The sequence below is a fragment of the Panthera leo genome, chromosome D1, assembly GCF_018350215.1.
Source record: "Panthera leo isolate Ple1 chromosome D1, P.leo_Ple1_pat1.1, whole genome shotgun sequence".
Taxonomy (NCBI): Eukaryota; Metazoa; Chordata; class Mammalia; order Carnivora; family Felidae; genus Panthera; species Panthera leo.
The window spans coordinates 61,480,839-61,487,963 of NC_056688.1; the positions used below are offsets into that span (position 1 = coordinate 61,480,839).

General features: G+C 38.6%; 1 pseudogene; it reads right to left on the bottom strand.

The window, feature by feature from the left end:
* Window positions 1-2,381: 2,381 nt before the first annotated feature.
* LOC122200745 lies at window positions 2,382-3,275 on the bottom strand (annotated as a pseudogene).
* Between the last annotated feature and the right edge of the window lie 3,850 nt (window positions 3,276-7,125).

The window sequence follows — 7,125 nt, forward strand, 5'->3', positions numbered from 1 at the left end:
CCTAAAGAAATCTGTGGCCAGAAATATGAGAAACTATGCCCCAACCCTATGGTAACTTATTTAAGCCCTTGTAAAAACAAAACCAAACAAACACACTTTTCATTTTCTAATGTATCCTTGCTGTTGGCTCCCAGAGGTATCAATTCTTGATTTTCATGTTTGTATCTGCATCTGATTCTCCATCTCTAACCCACTGTTTCCTATCGTAACTTATGTATTATCTCATCTTGATTATTTTGTCTGGGCTATTGATTTGGAAATGGCTCGTATTTTTCTTCTTGGGCACACTCCAGTGAACATCACTGGGTAGAAATGCTGAGCTATCATTTTTTTTCTCCCTGGGTGAGAATGCAAAGACCCATGTGTTCTATGAGCTTCTTCTATGTGTCAACTGCTTCGGTTTGTTTTTATTGTCCTGTATCTTCTTACCTTTCAGCAAATGCTCATACAGGCCTACCTTTTAGTGTGATAATTTGCAATTAAGCAAAAAGATACACATATTAAAAATTGTTTTGGGGCACCAAAACAATTTGGGGCTCAGTCGGTTGAGCGTCCGACTTCGGCTCAGGTCATGATCTCACAGTTTATGGGTTTGAGCCCCTTGTGGGGCTCTGTGCTGACAGCTCAGATTCTGTGTCTCCCTCTCTCTCTGTGTGTGTCTCCTACTGTCCTCTCTTAAAAGCTCAGTGCTACAACATAGAATATTTCCTTTGGTTGTTTTAATAGGTCAAACTTCATTATTTGGATTTCTACTCATCCTCAAATTCCCACAATATTTTTCAAAGATGGATTTTATGCAGAATCAGCAATCATTTTGGGAGTTAATGACACTCACAGATTTTATATTTGTTTCTTCCCAAACTTTTCTTTCATACGTTTTTCTAAAATTCTACTAATTTTAGATCCTAAATATATCTTATATTTATCCACTAAATTTATCTTCACTTTAATAATTTTAACTGCTGGTATCTCTCCCTCTCTGAAATTGTCACAGTATCTTTTTTATTTTCTTGTGCGCCTCTTGCCTTACTGAAATCTACATCATACCTGAGTATATAAGTTGCAAACATCACTGAAATCATGTCACACTCTCACTTAGATATATTCAGTAGCTTCTTGTAACTCTCTGAGTAGACACCCAAATCCTAGCCATTGCCAACAGGATGCTACTGATTTGACCTTTTCTCTCTCTGCCCTCTCACTAGAGCTATTGCTCTCTTCGAGTCAGCTACATTCCCAGAAGGTTCCATGATCCATTCCAATGACAGCCTCCTCACATACTATTTCCTGTCTATTTTCACAAGCTAATTTCTAACCCACCCTCAAGTCTCAGTTGAAGACACACTCCTCAGGGAACCTTTCCTTTAGCTCAGTCTGGATGTGATCCTTTTTGGGACACACACTCTCAAAATAATTCTTCCTTTACATGTTCTCACTAGTCACAGAGATAATCTTAAATTTAGGTTTCTTTGACTTTTGACCCCCCCCAGTGGGTTGGATCTAGATCAGGCAATGTTCTGTATTGATTTCCTTGCAGTTAAACCATTTTTGTTTAGCATCATTCCTGTCTCATGCCTTAAAATATCAGCCAAACAAATGACTGAATATTACTGTTACCACCTTGAAAACAGAATCAATGAGGACTGATTTAAACTTCTTAATTTTCTCCAAATATTAACCTATTATAAAACATAATATACAAAAAAAAAACCTATGCAAAAAATGAGAAAACATATTTAAAAACCTGGAATCAAGGAGGTCTTTATCATATGGCCCCGAAATCTCAATAAAGTGAATAAAAATGAAGTTATTTGTGTATATAAAATTTTAAATTCTATACATAAAAAGACAAATAGAAACTGGGATATATTTGCAATATAAATGGCTCACTAGGTTCATTTATAATTAGTTCCCACAAATAAATTACAAAATTATGAACTCCCTAATAGGAAAATGACAAAAGAAATGATCAGAGAAGTCCAAAGTAAGCCATGCAAATGGCTACCACAAATTGTTGATGCTTTTTAACATGAAAATTAATTTCATGTACAAAAACCACAATATCAGAACTGTACTTAATTTTCCAGACAGATTAAAACTTTTTCTATCCTCTACTTAGAACTTAAAGAGAAGAACACAGAATGACAAGGAAACAAATCAACTCCTAAACTTAACAAGTGGCAAATCTATAAATTCAAGGGCTGATAAGCTTCATAAATGGCATTGAATCTTTAAAGAAATGGAGGCTTTTAAGACTTAGTGGAATTCCACAGCTTTCTGTTCAGAGAAACGTCAGATCCCTACCATCTGCTCTGGGCAATCACCCACCTCAGAGTTTAACTTCCAAATCTATGTTTGGATAGAAGACAGAGAAAACCATATTAAATTTGCTTGGTCTTGATGCTATAGATGACAGAATTCATTAAAGGAGGGAAGAGGAAGTAGAAATAGCTCATTATTACGTGGACCACTAGTGGCACATTCTTCCCAAACCTGTGGATGAATGATGGACCAACCACAGTGACATAGAAGATGAGAACACAGCCAATGTGGGAGATACAAGTATTGAGGGCCTTGGTTCTCTCTTAACCAGAGGCTATGCCCATTACAGTCTTAAGAATTAGGATATAGGAAAAAAGGGTGATCAGAGAATCTAGGAAGATTGTTAAAAGAACCAAAATTACAGAGTAAAGTCTATTGGAAGTTATGTCAGCACAGGCCAGTTTCATGACTTCTTGATGAAGACAGAAAGCATGGGAGAGAACATGAGAGTGGCAATATGGAAATGAGAAAAAGCTGCAGGATTACAGGGATGATGGATATGAAACCCCTCATAAAAGCTCCCATCCCTAAAGTTACAACACGAGTATTGGTGAGAATGGAAGTGTATTTCAAGGGATTGTGGAGGGCAATAAAATGGCCATAGGCCATGGCAAGTAAGATACCTGATTCCATGATGGAAAGGGAGTGAATGAAGTAGGCCTGCAGAAAGCAGGCTCCGTGGCTCATCTTCTGGTGATTCATCCACAAGACACCCATCACAGTTGGCATCGTGATCAATGTCACCATCAGATCTGTGCCTGCCAGCATGGCAAGGAAATAATACATGGGTTCCTAGAGTCTGTGGTCATCCTCGATGAGGCAGAGGAGGGTGTCATTGCCAAGAAGCACAGAGATGTAGACAGCAAAGAAGGGGATGGAGATCCAGTGATGAGCAGCTTCCAGACCTGGGGAGCCAGTCAGCAAAAGGGGCCAGCACTAATATTGGGCCACATAGTATGTCCACAGATGGAGAGCAACTTTCTAGAAACCTTTAAACTAGGAACCTGGACATTTTAGTGGTATTTTATTACAGAAGCCTCAGTCACAATCTTCATACTTGGAGGTAATTAATCGGTGTGATAAATGTAACTCCACAGGTATTTTCCTTTTCCTCCACATGAATAGTGGAGGTTTGCAGGTTATAGTTAGATAAGGAATGTTAGTCTGTCTCTAATTAGAAAAAAAAATTAGGTTAATAGTTAAAATTTTATCAAATTAAAAGAAACATTTTCATTCATTTTTCTTACAATATCAGGTCCTACTATTGTGTGTATGCTTAATATTTTCCTCCAGTAACAGTGTATAACAACAACAAAAAGGTAAGTAAGTACAAGTGGCCAAAAATCTTACTTAGTGGCTTTCTTGCTATGTTTGCTAAGTTTCTGGACACATTTAACTTTGATTTTGCATTTATCTTCCAAAGTCATGATAAATACATACTTTTTTTTTTCCAGAAAAGCTTGGCTTTGTTTGTTTTTGGAATTGAACGTTCACACATTTCCTTCACACACAGTCACCACCATCACTTCTGATTGCTTTCTTGCTTGAACAGATATCCCTTTTTGGAGGTTGACTACCAGAAGCTTGGTCCACAGACCAGCCACAACTAACAAGCACAGGGACTTGTTAGACATGTGGCCTTAGACTGACTGTACCTCCAACCCACTGAACCAAAATTTGCATTTGATCACCATCCCTAAGTGATTCAGGTGCACTGTAATATCTGAGAATCACTGCTCTCAACATTTCATATTTATTCCATATTTGGAGACATGTGCTTTTGGATTCTTCTACCTGGCTGGTTTCTTTGTTCCTTCCAAATACCCTCATACATTTTTTTTCATAGCTCCTTAATTCACTGGTTCTCTTGTTTTTCCAAAATATTTTGACATAAGTGAATGTTCATATTCTTTCTCTATGTCTCCTCTTACTTCTTAGCTCCTGTTTCGTTGACACTTAATATCTGATGAGCTGTTGCTCATGGGACCGGTCACATTACAATGTTCCTACAGCCTAAAGGTGTCAGTCATTTCTACTACATCCACTTTCTTGGTGGACACAGCCCCAGATAAAGCACCTATTACGTTTTATCCTGCAGTCTTCCTTTACCAAAAATTCAGAAGTGGAATACTTCCTCATAAAATGTCCTTAGTATCAAAAATAAATCAGAATCAGGACTATTCACAAAGAACATAACTCTTGTATAAAAAAATGCTCTGAAGTTACATTTGTGTCGGCTTGGTACTCATTGAGATAGAAATCACCAACCCTAGGTGTTCCCTAAAATTAAAGCACATAAAGTCATACAGAGGTTTATATTACTATTATTGTACCAATGTTCTACTCCTGAAAGTTTGCTGAGGTTTGAAAACAGGGATGAGAAACCAATATATAAGAGGCAGAGAAAAGTAGTTGCAAAAGAGGTAGTAAATTAGAGATACCTGTTCTACAGGGAAAAAAAAACAACAAAAACAAAAACAAAAACCCATAAAGTCCTGAATTTATTTAAGGAAAGGAATTCAGAATGATTAAACTGTATTTCCAGACTGCAAGCTTCTCCTTGAAAATTAATTAGGTCTTCTCAAAGATGGATAATGAAATATCCAAGACCAACAAGGACATAAGTTCTTACTATTTTTATGATCAGAAAAATTTTTGAGAAACAAGGAGACTGTATTTCTCTCAATAGCTAGGCTTGGATCAGAAAAATAACAAGATATAAAGAAATCTGTGATAGCTCTAAGAACTTAAAAAGCAGGACTTGTTCCTGAGCCTTTGGAATAAAGAGAAAATCTGCCCAGGATGAAAAGAGGACTCTGATACTTATCCAGGAGCAGGTTGGGGGGAGGGTTCTAGAAGCACAAGATATAGTCATCAAACTGAAGCCACTATAGACAGTTTCCTCAGGGCTGGCACCATACTGCATGCACCTTCCCAAGCCTACATTATGTAGCAAAATTTCCAAAATCATGGCTTGGCTGCATATGGGTTTATTTATTGACAAATGTTGAGAAAATTACATCAGATGCAGAAGAACTGGATAGAGATAGGAAAGCTGTGGTCTTGAAATTGAGCAGCAGTTCCCAACTCAGAACATGTATTTTCTTTAGTGACTTCCTAAGGTTCTGGAGGACCTGTCTTATCCATATCTAATGAATTGTCACTCAAAGGGCACCATACATATGAAGGTATAGACAGCCAGTAGAAGCACCATTCCTTAGCATCATCTGGGACGAGTGGAAAGATGAGTGTTTTGAATGTGCACAGAATTAGTAATCACACACCACATGATCATTGACTGTACCTATGTTGAATGCTGAGAAAATCATTAAATAAGTACAGTCCCTGTCCTGAAGAATCTAACAATACACACCAGCAGAGTGTATAACTGGACTTGATCTCTGTGCGGTGTTATGCAAAGTATTGCCAATTAATGTTTCAACAGGGTCCATAATGATGAAAAGATATAGATAATCTACCAACCTGATTTTCAGGTTATGATGTTTTTCTAGGTAAATAGGATTCCTAGACTTGTAACAACACACACACACACACACACACACACACACCCATAGAAACAGCCCAAAGTGCTCAGTCTGAGAGCATAACTTGATTCTAAGTGGATATAGGGGAGGGAAAGAAGCAGAGAGGGCTCAGGTGCAGGATAAAACAATGGAGAGGAAAGATATGTGGACCTCAAAAGGAAATAATGAAGGGAGAATACATCACAAAGTCCAAAGGCACAGGTAAACAGAGAGGACAGTGTTATTCCTCCTCCCCTTGGTCCGCTCTTCCCATCTACGACCTTCCTCCTGAATGGGATGAGGAATAGGCCCCAATAGGCACAAGGCCAGTTTCTCAGGTTTTTTATTCTCCCTAGTGAGTCTTACCTGCCATTTCTAAGACAGCAGTTCCCACAGTGTGAACACACACACACACACACACACACACACGCACGTGCTATTAGGATCTAATCAAAAACTATAAAATTGTACCCAGAAAAATGGGTAAGAGCACAATACAATGTCACATTTAATTTAGGGCATTCATGGCTATGGTGATGTGAACCTGAGGGTTCCAGACTAGAAAAGCCAAATCTACCATAGTTCTTTTAATACACTTATTGAAAAAAAAAAAAGGAAGGAATCTACGAAGTAGATGTTTCCTACCTCAGCTAGGATTTTCCCTCTATGAAAGCCTCTGGAAAACATTCTTAAGTGTTTTTCTAGACTGCATATAACATCAGAAAGGAGAGGAGTCATTCCATATTTCTGTTCCTGGCACTCACCCACTCATCTTATTGCTGTAATGGGGACCTGCTCCTGCCCTATTTGAAGACCAGGTTTAGATGATTCCTCACATCGCTTCCTCAGGAGGCCCCATCAGAATGCTTATAAATATAGAAATCACTTCCCCAGAGTTAGCTTAAAGCCACTAGGAGACCCCTTGATCTCTCTTCCCTCTCTCCTCTCTGAGAGTGGCACAGCTACTTTGATCTTATTTGCTTAACCTGTGCCACTTAATCAACGTCCCCAGGTCATTCATGCTCCCAAATGATGTGGGAGGAAGACGGGAAACTCAGATACGAGCAAAGGTGGAGTATCAGGACTTGGCTACATAGCCCCCTCCCCCCCAGATCCTCAGCTTCAGGGTTTAAGAAATCCATGCATGTCCTTCTTACTGTCCACCTCAACTGCCATAAGTACCCCAGTTTCTCTCAGGGGTCATAGGTACCATTGTTGATCGTAGAGCTTATGAATTCCAGTTGCATTTTTGTCTTTTCTATGTCTTTGGGGAAATAAG